Raw genomic sequence first — 12,694 nt, 5'->3', positions numbered from 1 at the left:
TGTGCCTTACGCCGTGTCCAGAGCAGACAAGACAATGTAGTGTCCAAGTTAAAAAAAAAGTATTGTGTAGGGCTTGGTAGGAATTAACGCACCTCTTCTCATCATACCTGTCAACTTTGAGCTCCCAAAATTCGGGAAAATTCCCATATTTTAGGCCAAAATCCGGGAAATTTTCTAAAGGCCAAATTCTAACAGTCAACGGGATGACAGAGACAGATCGGATGGTGCGTTCTACTCTGCTTTTCACAACAGCGCGCGTGCAGACAGTTCTGTCTAAAATCCGTCAGCACACGTTTTACAGCGTGCAAACATTGCAATCAAAACAAAACAATGAAATGAGCGCAATGAGTTCCTTCTTGTTCTGTCGCAAGTTGTCTGTTTGTGCAAAACTTTGTGCTGGTACAGGTTGTGATTAGGTTAATCGCATGATTCGCTGTTCTGAGGCTGTTTTATGCATTGCGTTAACTGACGGTTTCTGAGGAAAAGAGCACAAGCGCTACGGAGCTCGAGGGTGACAGCTCATATTTTAAAGGAACTTCAATTCTTGGTGGCATCTGGCATACAATCTTCTGGCAGGTAGCTTGATAAGCAAGACCCTGTCTCTCTCTTCAAGAGGGGGTGTGGGTATAATTACTGGACCGACAGTGTTTTTTGATAATGTGAAAAATGTCAAATCGGGAAGAAATCGGGAAATGAGTCAAAATTAGGGAGTTTCCCGGGAAATTAGGGATGGTTGACAGGTATGCTTCTCATACATTTGATGTGGATTTATTGTTTTGCTCAACGTGTTTTTATTCATTTTAACAGAACAAACAGATGTACCTGTAAATGTAACAAATGTAACAAATGATTTATTGTTGACAAAAAGTAACTTAAACACTTTACAAAATAAATATTGGTGTTAATCTTATCGAAAATCCAATCTAAAGATGATTGTAAGAGAAGAATGTGGTCAAAAAAGTGTGTTCCCACCAGGCTCTCTCACCATCCACCGTTATCTACCAAAGTTTAACATCTCTCACCTGTGCACCACGTCACAGGCAAAGTTCCACATTTTAACACATCTCTGGTAGTTCGCCCCAGTAGGATGAACCATGTGTGACAACTATGTAATATCCTGAACAAATGTAGCACTTAAATAATGAATTTACGTGTATTTCTACTTTTTATTAACACACCTCTGTTTCTTTGCCCCGGTAGAGCCAGCCATATATGGGGAGTAACAACCATTTGGGAGAGAGACTGACCATGCCATATGGCAACTGTACCAAGATCAAGGGCTCCTATTTTACAGTAACGAGAGCGGAACCCATACTTCAGGGTGATGAAAAAGTGTGTGTGTGTGCGCGCGTGCTTGCGTGCGTGTGCTTCCGTGTGTGTGCATGTGTGTGAAAAAGTGTGTTGGTACTGCTATAAGATGCTGCATAGATAAAAGGGCCGACCGCGTGAGTGAATCACAGCAACAGTCACCCAGAAGAGAAAGAAAAAGGAAGCGGACGCTCCCACAGCTCTCTCTTTAGGGTCACAGAGCTTTCATCACCAGACCTGACATTGATATAGAACATGAGTCAACACTGTAAATTCGCAGAAGATGATGCCTTTAACTACAGAAGTAACACCAGCTTTGTCTGTTCATTTAGTACGGCTCTTTTATCTTTTTTTCCCTTTTTCATTTAGGCCTATATGCACTTCTGTCATCTTCATCTTCCTCGTCATCTTCTCCCTGCATCCTCCCATCCATCCTACCTACATCTTTAGACCTTTATCTTTTTGTTGACAGTAGCGTTCGATCGTTCCCATTATCCTCCTCCTCTCTTTTTCTTCTTCCCCTCATTCTTCCAATTCTATCTTTTATCTTCTTAACTTGTTAACTTACTTTTATTGAGTTCTCCTCAGCTACTCTTCATCTTCCTCCTCTCCCCTGTCCTCTGCTCCTATCCTCCTGCTGTGCTCTTCCTCATTTACTCATCTTCCTCCTCCACTCCTCTTCCTCTACATCCTCATCCACTCCTCCTCCTCTACTCCTCTTCTTCCTTCTTCTCTTCCACTCATATTCCTCCTCCTCTACTCCTCCTCCACTCCTCTTCTTCCTCCTCCACTCCACTTCCTCTTCCTCCTCCTCTTCCTCCACTCCTCTTCATCCTTCTTTTCTCCTGTGGCCAAGAGTCCTTAAAGATCACAGAGATGCAATTACAGAGTGTAGGGATCCCACGGAGTGTGTCCTCGCTCTTTCTTTCTCATTTTCTTTCTTTTCCTTCTCTCCTCTAACTCTCTCCATATCCGTGTATGCTGTGCATCTCTCTCTCTCTCTCTCTGACCTGTTGTCACTGCCAGAAGTGGTCATAACTGACCAGGAGGTTATTCTCATGCACCCTCAAAGAGAGGAGGAGACGCATGCCTTTCATGTCCACTTCAAGTTTACGTTCTCAAGGTGGCATCACTCAGTGGCATCTCTGTCACTCTCAGTGTCTTTCTGTTGTCCGCTCCCTTTCTCTACCTCTTTCCATCTCACTCTCTCTCACATTTTTCATCTCCCTTCATCTCCCTCTTTCTCTGTCCCTCTCTTTCAAGCCGTTCTCTTCGCCCGCCACACACACACACACACACACACACACACACACACACACACACACACACACACACACACACACACACACACACACACGAACACACACTGCTCCTTTCTGACCACTTCTGTCTGTCACTCTGTCGTTCCCCTGTATAGTAATTCAGACCAGGGAGACACTCCTTGCTGTCAGGCTCTCGTCGATGGCACTGCTTCAGTCACCCGACACACGCATCTCTCTCTTCTTCCCTCTCCTTCCCTCTCTCTCTCTGTCCTTCACTCTCTCTCTCCCCGCTTTTGGAGCGGGCCCATTGATGTTGCACAGTTATTAATTTGCCCAGGCGAAATAAGAGGACGCGTGGGTCCCAAACAGAGAGGAAGATGGAAGATGGGTGCCTTTCAAAGAATGCCAACCAGAGAGAGAGAGAGCTGGGGAGAGAGAGAGAGAGAGAGAGAGAGAGAGAGAGAGAGAGAGAGAGAGAGAGAGAGAGAGAGAGAGAGAGAGAATCCTTTCATGTGTTGTCAGTGGGGTTAGTGATCGCTGGAGTCCTTTGCATTGGCACCATGGCTAACCCACGGACTAACCAACAAAGCAAGCTCGAAGATGGGATGAGAGGAGAAGAGGATAGAGGAGGAGGAGAAGATGGTGTTAGGGGTAGGAGAGTGCAAAGATGTTAAAGGGTAGAACATTTAAGGGCAAAACAGAGAAAATTATAAAAAAAAGAGTGAGTGTGAGATAGAGAGCTCGGGGGGGGGGGGGAGGAGAAGATGAGAGGGATCAGGGGTAGGAGAGGGCAAAGATCTAGAGGGGTAAGAATGTTTGAGGGCAAGGGAGAGAGAATGAGAGAGAAGGAAAAAGGCGAGGGAGAACGTCTGCAGATGCGTGTTTTTGTACTATTAACTGGTAAACAACTCTGTTTTTAGTTGTTTTGCTGCCCTCGCTCGCTTGTTGGAGCCGCGTTCTTGTGGTCAGGGGTGTGGAAGCGGTACTTCAGTCATGAGTGTTTTGCTCACCCCTTCAACCCCATCCCCCTTCCCTTCATCCTCACCCGACCGCTAGGTAATGCTCCCTTTCCCACATCCTGCTATCTTTTATGGCCAGAGCAGAGGAAGGGAGAGAGATTTAGGTCCACATTACATTTCATGTATCGAAATTGTGGCCCTTTCGTATGACTTAGTCCCTGGCCCTGCACAACCTGTCAGTGGCCCTAGTCAAAACTCAACTGTCCTTCAACGATTGACTTTTTTTTGTGCTTGAAGTTGTAAGCAACTGGATTTTATTCAGGACCAAACTCCTTTTGATGCGATGAGTGAGAGTCTTCACATTAACATGCCCTCTAGATGCCTTCTTTGTCCTTCACTTGACCTTGACCGTTTACTTTGCTATAGATACGTGGTATAGGTGACATACAGTAGATACGAGGCGTTGCCCTAGTGCCAACTTGCTGGAGAGGCAGTAGCACCATTGTTCCTATCGCACATGGTCAGCACATCCTTCCTCTACTCTCCTTTCTTCTCTCCCATGTTCTTTTGCGTTCCTCTACTCTCCTTTCTCCTCTTCCATGTTCTTTTGTGTTCCTCTGTTCCTCTTTCTTCTGTCCTCTCCTCAACTCCTCCTTCATGGACTTGTGGTCACTTGAGGACAAAACGCTCAACTCCTTCCCATATGACGATCAAAACTTTCCAAACTTTCCCAAATTACACCTTTCGTCTCCCTTGTGAAGATAACCGGTGCTCTGCCATCTTTTACGTGACCATACGTGGAGGGTGAGTACAATAATCTAGACTTTAACAGGCATGTCTAATTGTGCTGGTTGCCCTTGCAAGTTTAAGAGGCGCTTGGCCTGTAGACAGGCTGACGTCTCTGGTCGGAGGAGGAACATGTGATCCGCACGCATGGATGCAGTGATGCGATTGGTCAGTTACCTTGCTTTTTTCCACAGGTTTCCGCGGAAATACCCCAGAATTGCTGTTCGTCGGAACTGAAGTAGCGTACCTAGTACATACACAGTTCATGTTGTTGAGGAATGTGGGTTGAAATTCCTGGACCTATAGTGTGTACCCAACATGACATGGTCCTTGCCATCTTTGTGGTTATTTCACCGAATTGGACAGAACACCTGTCAGTTTATCACGCTACATCCAATGAACTCATTGCTATGCTTATTTTTTATCCTCTTCATTTTAACTGAAATCAGCAATGGCAATGACCCTGCTCTCACAGTTGGCTATAGTTGGCCTACTGTCCAACAGCCTATACCTTCCATTTGACTCTGATGCAGACAAGCCACTGTTCTACAAAGAAGTCCCAACACCCCCATGAAATATGGGAGCTCCTAGTCTGTCATTGCCGTCTCGCTTTTGAAGATTTCAGTCATGATCTCACTCCAAACCTGTCTGAGTCACTGAGAGAGACAAATTTAGGCAAGGTTTGATTTAGTGTTCTGGGGGAAATGTCTTCTTTTTGCGGTGTACTGTACACCTCTGTGTCAGCAGCCAGTTGCTATTTACTCTCCTGTTTGACCACATATAACCAGCCTGTGTTTAGGTCAGTCTGTGTGAACTGGCATGGCTGATGTCGGCTAGTATGATATTTTGACACTTGTTTGTTTCAAATTCAAACTCAAACTCAAATTCAATTGGTCACTCACGAATTATGACTATTGAAATGGTTCTCCTCACACATCCCTTTACACACGCCAGACCTTCAGCTTCTGCTCCTATTGACAGGGAAGCCGACAAGGGGGGACAAAGGGGTCAGCTGTCCCGGGCCCAGGGAGATTGGGGGGGGGGGGGCATAATTGGGTCCTCATTATACTTAATGTATTGGGTAGTGTATTGATCATTTTTACTGTCACAAAAATGTGCAGAGGGAAAAAAAGAGTTAAGTGTGTCAGATGGTAACATGGTAGATATACTACTCAGAGTAATCACCTTCATACAGTGAAGTAGCATGATTTGTGCAATTAACTGCCTATAAAAGGTCTTTTAAAGGCCTTATTTTTCAAACAAGGCATCTTGGTATCCGAACCCCCTTGCCCACTGAAGGAAAATGCCACAATAACTTGACTTTCCACTCCGGAGAAAATCAACTCAAAAAATTGAGCTGTCCTGTACATCGACATTATTTTTAGCGTGTGGTACTGGCTACTACAGCCAAGCACGTAAACGGCACGCCTATTTAGGCAGCCCGCAACGGCAGACATCAACTGCAGCCTCTCGCTCTGCCTATTTACCATCATCGGTATCCCTCTTCTCCACAAAACAACCTTTCGCCTGGAATCCTCAGGATTCCTCAAACCTGACTGCACGCCCAACCCGTCAATCATAACCATAACCTTGCTCAAACCAATGGCGAGGTCTGTTTTTCTTTCCACCTGACCTTGTCCTCCATTTGTAGCTCAAGGCTCCGGCTCCAGTCTAAGCAGAAGCAACAGCAGCAGTAGAAACAGCTGCAGCTGGAAGGCCCATGGCGGCGGTGTACTGGACTGGTGGTGAGTAGGGTTGCCAGATGAGTGTGGTGATTTCCAGACGAAAAAGAAAATTCTCAAAACCTGTCTGTAAACAAATCCCACACGATTTGAACTAAGTTCTATTTATTTCTATGGCCATAAAGTTGCTCAAATGCCCTTTTTACCTGTTTGTTACCCGCCTTAGCAGGGAATATCCCAATCTGGCAAGAGTGGTGGTGAGGAGGTCCTGGCCTACCCTCATGGGTCAGTCCAGCTGGAACTCAAGCTAGACGGGAAAAAATAATCGGAAAGTGGACCGAATAAAAGCAAAGAAGCAATGCAAAGCAGAGTGCAGAACGAAAAGCAAGAGCAAGAGCGTGTAGGCTAAAAGCGTCCATGAGCGGGTGGCTAAAGGGCTTGCCAGCTTGCTAAGACAAACAAAATGGAGGAGGGGATGGGCTGGGTTGTGCAGGTCACAGAAACCAAGGACCTGTAAACGGGCAGATGGACAGGTGGACAGTCAAATGATGAACGAAACAGCACCCTACCCGGGCTGGGCGGTTCTGGAAAAAATGTGTATCACGGTTTTCTTGATGAAAATTAATATCACGGTTCTCTGCACAATGTTTTTTCATAAGTGGCGATTTTCCCCCACATCTCAATGTTTCTGAAGAAAAGGCTGAAATTAAATTTAAAAATGAGATGAAATCCTGAATTTTAATTAATCTCCATTTCTATTTTAATCACTTTTTTGGAATAAAAACAAAAAAACCTTCTCTCATCAAAATGTGAACCTTGTGTAGGTGAAAACCGTTATCAAGTATTTTTAGCGGTATACCGCCCAGCCCTACACCCTACACACACATGCGCGACCATCCATACGCTGTGGCTTAGGGCAAGCTGCTCTGTAAGTTTTACAAAAGGGGCTGCCCAGAGGAGGAAATGGGGGCTGCAAGGTCAGTCAATGACAGAGAGAGAGACTGGGACAGGAGAACAGGCGACTGGACGTATAGGTGGACAAGCCGAAACACAGCACAGCAAGACCCCCAATATGTCAACCCACCTCCACACACACACACAAACTAACACACACACTTGCCCATTTAAGGGCTCACAGCGGCAAACACACTCACACAGGGAGTCTTTTAATACCTATGTATGTTTATTTCTTCTTCGTTCCTCTTCCTCTTCCTTTTCATCTACATGAGGATCACACACAGTCTCCCCCAGTGGCTCAAGCCTTCCGCTAGGGACACAGACCCGAATGTGGCCAAGCAAACTTCGCCATTCATTCCGAGGCGAAGGCAAGCGAACAGGAGCGAAGGCAAGCAAAATTATTCAACCAAGTTTGATATTATGCAAATGAGGAGCCAATTTCGCCTGTTGGGGCCAATCAAATCAACAAAATAATCGTTTCATACCATTTGATTCGCCGTGGCGACATGATGACAGTTGAGCTGTCAGAAAGGGAAACTGTATTTCGCCTTTTCGTCTCGCTCGTTTCGCCTTCTATTTGTCTCTAGCCTTCCTGTTTCTTATGGTTTTTTTTTACCCGGACCCCCAGAGGTGGTCAGGCCAGATATTGCAATGACCCTGTCTTTTGTCTTCCGTTTCTTTGTCTGTGTGTCTACCCGCAGTGCTCTGGGTCACCTCCGGGTGGTGCTCAACACACAGCATCACATGCATCTAGCTTTGGGCGGGAGCCCCCCAGGTTGCCATCTCTGACAGGTGACAGGTCCTGCTTTGTCATCATTAAGCATCCATCCATCTCCCACACGTCAGGCTCTCCTCTGGGCAGCATTGCCAGATTGGGCGGCTTATTGGATGGCCATCTGCAGGTAGAAACAGATAAAAAGGGCATTTTGAAAAAGGGCATTTTGACAACCCTGCCTCTGGGTTAAGGTTTGCTGCCTGCCTTGCAGCCAGATGATCACAGGTTTCCCAGTTTTGACTGGTACAATTTCCTTGCATCGCTCCAACCATCCTCCTTACTGTCCGGTCTCAGAGCATGGTACCATCCCCACACAGTATTCCCAGTGGTGTGAGAAACTGCAGCCGTGTCGTTTTGAACAAAAATGGGTAGGATGACTGCTGATATGTACCTCATATGTTACCAAACATATTCAGATAGATCCACAAACCTCAACCAAGGGACAACTTGCCTGCATTAACCACGGTGCCTAAACAGTCATGGGCCACATACAGTAGGATCCTTTCGTAAAATCAACCTGATACTCGGAAAAGAGAGAGAGAGAGAGAGCGAGAGAGAGAGAGAGAGAGAGAGAAACAAGCATTACGCTGTTGGTAAACTAATGAAACGCAGCCTATTTTGCTGTGAACTGGAGTGCTTGGAGTGGAAGTTTACAAACATACCCATAATATTCTGTACAGGTGGTTGCCGGAGCAACCATCAATCAACATTCTAGAGTTCATTAATACATAGCCTCTTTAGCAGAGAGAGTAGAGAGAGATATATATTTAAAGAATCTCTGTCTATAGTATTAGCTTTGTAACTGACCTTGAAGGGATTCTTCAGGCCATTGTGTTTGTTGTTTTGTAAAAATGTAAAAAGTAAAGAAAGTTCACTCTGATCAGATGTAATCGTTCCACTGGGCATGTGATGAACCCTTTGTGACCTGCCTGCCAATGTTTTTCGTGCTGCAGGGGTGACGATGTCCAACAACGGTGTAAACACCGCTGGCGATGGGAGCGATTAAGGCCTAGTGCAGCCTGTTTATGACCTCCTGGTGTGCTGCTCTCTCTCTCTTCATGTCTCTCCTCTTCCCTCTCCTTTCTTTTCTTCCCATCCATCTACATTGTTCTCTCCTCCCCTCTAGTGCTTTCTCCCTCTCTCTCTCTCTCTCTCTATATATATATTCCAAAACCCACTCCCATCCCCTCTTAATTAGTATGCTTGCCATGCGGCAAGCATACTATTGTTATTCCCCCGTTTCTTTTTATTATTATTAATTTTCTCCTTCCGTCTACGGAATCCATTCGTTTTGAAGAACCGCTCGAGGTAGAAAATCCGTTCAAAGACCGAAACGTTCGGCTTGGTCAGACGACCAGGTTTTGTATTTTTCACGGGGGTACCTCGAACTCTGTAGCGCCACCATCAGGTCAAAGTTTTAAGTACTTTACATGCTGTAACTTTTGAACCGTTGGTCAGAATTTCATAAACTTGGTATCCCTGGAATCCTTGGGCCAAGACGAATCCAATGCACCCTATGACGTCATTTTCCGCCTGGGAAAGTTTTGCCGCCATTTTGAATTTTGTAAAAATCAATAAAAATGGCACCCCGCCCACAATTTTAGTCCCATCGTCACAATTTTTTTGTGAGGGCATCTTCGGACTAAGATACCTCTACCCTAAAGGTTCTGGAACGATTGAACAAACCGTCTTTAAACAGGAGCCAATCAAAATTGGCGGCGAAGACGCCAAACAGGAAATAAGCTCATATCTCGTTAACGGCTACTTGTATCAAAACCCAACTTTATATACATCATCAGGACTATCTTCAGAGGACACTTAACGATTTTCGTGCAAATACGCCACTAGGGGGCGCTACAATAAGCAAAAATGTGTTTTTGACCATATTAGCCCGTCTTTACCTCAATTTTTCAAACGCTTGGTATCACTGAAATCCGTGGGTCAAGCCGATTCCAACGCATACTATGATGTCATATTTACAATCATGACTTTCCTACCATTTTGACATATTCAGAAATCAATAAAAATGAAGCTCCGCCCACATTTTTTGTCTGATCGTCCTACAATTCTTATCAGACCACCATTGGACTATTCCGCACCTATGCTGACATTTACAGAGCAATAGCTGAAAGCATCGGCGCACAGCAGCCAATCAAATTTGATAACAAAGACAAACGCACCGTCTAAACAGGAAGTTAGCTCATATCTCAGCAACGCCTTGACGTATCTTAACAAAATTTCTCACACATGACCTCCAGTGCACCCAGAGAGTACCTACCGACTTTGGCGCAACTCGGCCACTGGGGGGCGCTACATTTAGTGAAAATGTGTTTTGCCAATATGCTGCATACCAAACAGGAAGTTAGCTCATATCTAGATGGTTAACTGTATGTCAGCATGCATGAAGGGCAATGCATGCATGAAGGGCAAGGCATGCATGAAGGGCAACGAATGCAAGACGGGCAAGCATACTCCAGCATTTTCTGTGAGGAAATGCAATCTAGTTTATTTTTTCATCTTCCCCTCCTCTGTCCTCTCACCCTTCTCTCCTCTCCCCAATTCACCCCTCTTTCCCTCCTTTCCCTGAAGTTGCAGTACCCATGACTATGTCCCATCATAATGCCCATCAGGGCCGCTGACAGCTTTGGCCGGGGCCGGGACAAATTCATCAGAAAGGGCCCCCCACTCAATACATACAATGCAACGAGGACCCAATTCCAGGCCCCCTGTGTCCCTGGGCCCAAGACAACTGACCCCTTTGTCCTGCCCCGTCGGCTTCCCTGATGCCCATGCTGCCAGTTTGCTCTGTTGCTCTCTCACTGCCACTACCACTGCTGCCACTGCCCCCTCTGCATCTGCCTTTCCACTGTCCCTTCTGCATCTGAACCTGCTGCCTGTGCCACTGCTACCAGACTGCCACTGCTGTTGCACCCGCTGCCACTGCTGTTGCTGCTGCTTGCTGCTGTTTTCCTCTTGCACGCATGCCACAGCTGTGGTGGCTGTGGTAATGTTTCACTGCTCAGAATGGATTCACCAGCTCAAAAACGTTCTTATTATATTTATATTTTACTACACCGCCACAGCCTTTGCCAGCTGCCCAAGCCAGGCAGCCAGCCACGAGGCCCTTTAAATAGGCTGTGACAATATGATTAAACATCTAAGGAAGAAGAGAGGGAAGAGGAGGAGGGGAGGAAGAGGAGAAGGAAGAGAGGAAGGGAGTGAGTGAGAGAGAGAGAGAGAGAGAGAGAGGGAGAAGAGTGGGAAAGAAAGAGAGAGAAAGTGAAACAGAGAGACAGAGAGTGAGAGAGAAAAAAACACAGTAAGGTAAACATCAACATACCCAGCTCACTGTTGACGTAGGGACCCCAAGCAAACATAACTTTTTTATTTTTGAACTTTGCTGAGAGGAGGGTTTTTTTCTCTCTCTGAGTGAGAGAACAGAGTGAGTGTGTAGGAGACAGAGGCAGAAAGCGAGAGGAAGAGAGAAAAAGAGAAGGACAAATAAAAAAATATGGAGGCTTCAGTGATTACATGATGACAACTAGATTTCATCCAAAACATCTCTGTCAGTGGCTCTGGGCTGACATGTTATGGTGAGAAGTAGTCCGGTTAAAGCAGGGAAATAAATACTAACTATATTTAGTGCTGCTCATATTTTCTCTGCTGCTGTGGAATTGAATTCTTCAGACCAACTGAAAATATTCCGCCGGACATCGTTGCACAGATGCCCGTATTCTATACCATGTATATTTATCTCAGGGTCGAGCGAAGGTTTTTCCAATCATCTGTTTATTTTAAATGCCCCTTATATGATCACGCTCGGTCTCCACGGATACAGCCTGTAGTCAATACAAACTATGTATGGCCCACTCAGTCGTGCTGCGATTTATGCCCATTATAGTGTCAAAAACCAGCATTATGATAAATATTAATAATGCTATTTTGATTGTCAAACATCTGTACAAAGGTGTAGCTGTACATGGTTTATAGCTCATTAACATTTAATTAGAAATAAGAAATAAGACATTTATTTTACTTGTAAGAAATAAAACAGGGGGTCCTGTGGAGGTCCTAAGGCACCCAGCCATGTATTGGGCTTGCATGCCCAGGGGGACCCGAGTTCAAGTCCTACTTGAGTCATTTCCCAGCCTTGCCTAATCTCTCTCCACTTCCCTGCTTATTATCTGCCAGCTGTCATATCATTATATTGGGCTATAAATAAATTAATCAATTAATAAATCTTAACTGCAATCAGCAGCAGCAGCACGACCACCACTACCACAATCAACACTGCCATGGACATTGTCGTCATCATCATCTGTATGGGCATCACTGCAGACTGAAAGGTCTGACACACAGGCATTCACAAATTAAAATTATCCGGCTCTCACATGGAAATGACTGAAAATGAGCAGAAACTGAAGCTGACATTTGCATTACATTACATTATGTTACATGACATTACATTACACATACATTATGCTTTTATCCAAAGCAACTTACAGTTATTTTTAAGTACAGGGTATTGGTTACAGTCCCCGGAGCAGTATGGGGTTAGGCGCATTGCTCAAGGGCACTTCAGCCATGAAGTGAGGTAGGGTATTGTTTTATTATTTTGTATTCATGAAAAGATACAATTTGGCATAGGCAGCACTGTTTCAATGAACAGCATAGTTGCAATACCTACTCTGGCCAAAATCCTACACAGTGCACCTTTAATAATAAAAAAAATTACATGACCCATGACATCATTTAGGGCAGTCACCGGTAAACGGTTAGGGCGTCAGTCTTGTAGCCCAAAGGATGGCGGTTTGACTCCTGACCCACCAGGTCGGTGGGGGGAGTAATTAACCAGTGCTCTCCCCATCCTACTCAATGACTGAGGTACCCTGAGCATGGTACCATCACACTGCTCCCTTTCGGGCGCCATTGGGGGCTGCCCCCTTGCACGACTGAGGCATACAT

Source organism: Engraulis encrasicolus, chromosome 13, assembly GCF_034702125.1.
Source record: "Engraulis encrasicolus isolate BLACKSEA-1 chromosome 13, IST_EnEncr_1.0, whole genome shotgun sequence".
In the NCBI taxonomy this organism is placed as follows: Eukaryota; Metazoa; Chordata; class Actinopteri; order Clupeiformes; family Engraulidae; genus Engraulis; species Engraulis encrasicolus.
The sequence above is the reverse complement of the archived record's forward strand: the minus strand, read 5'-3'. Positions refer to the sequence as shown.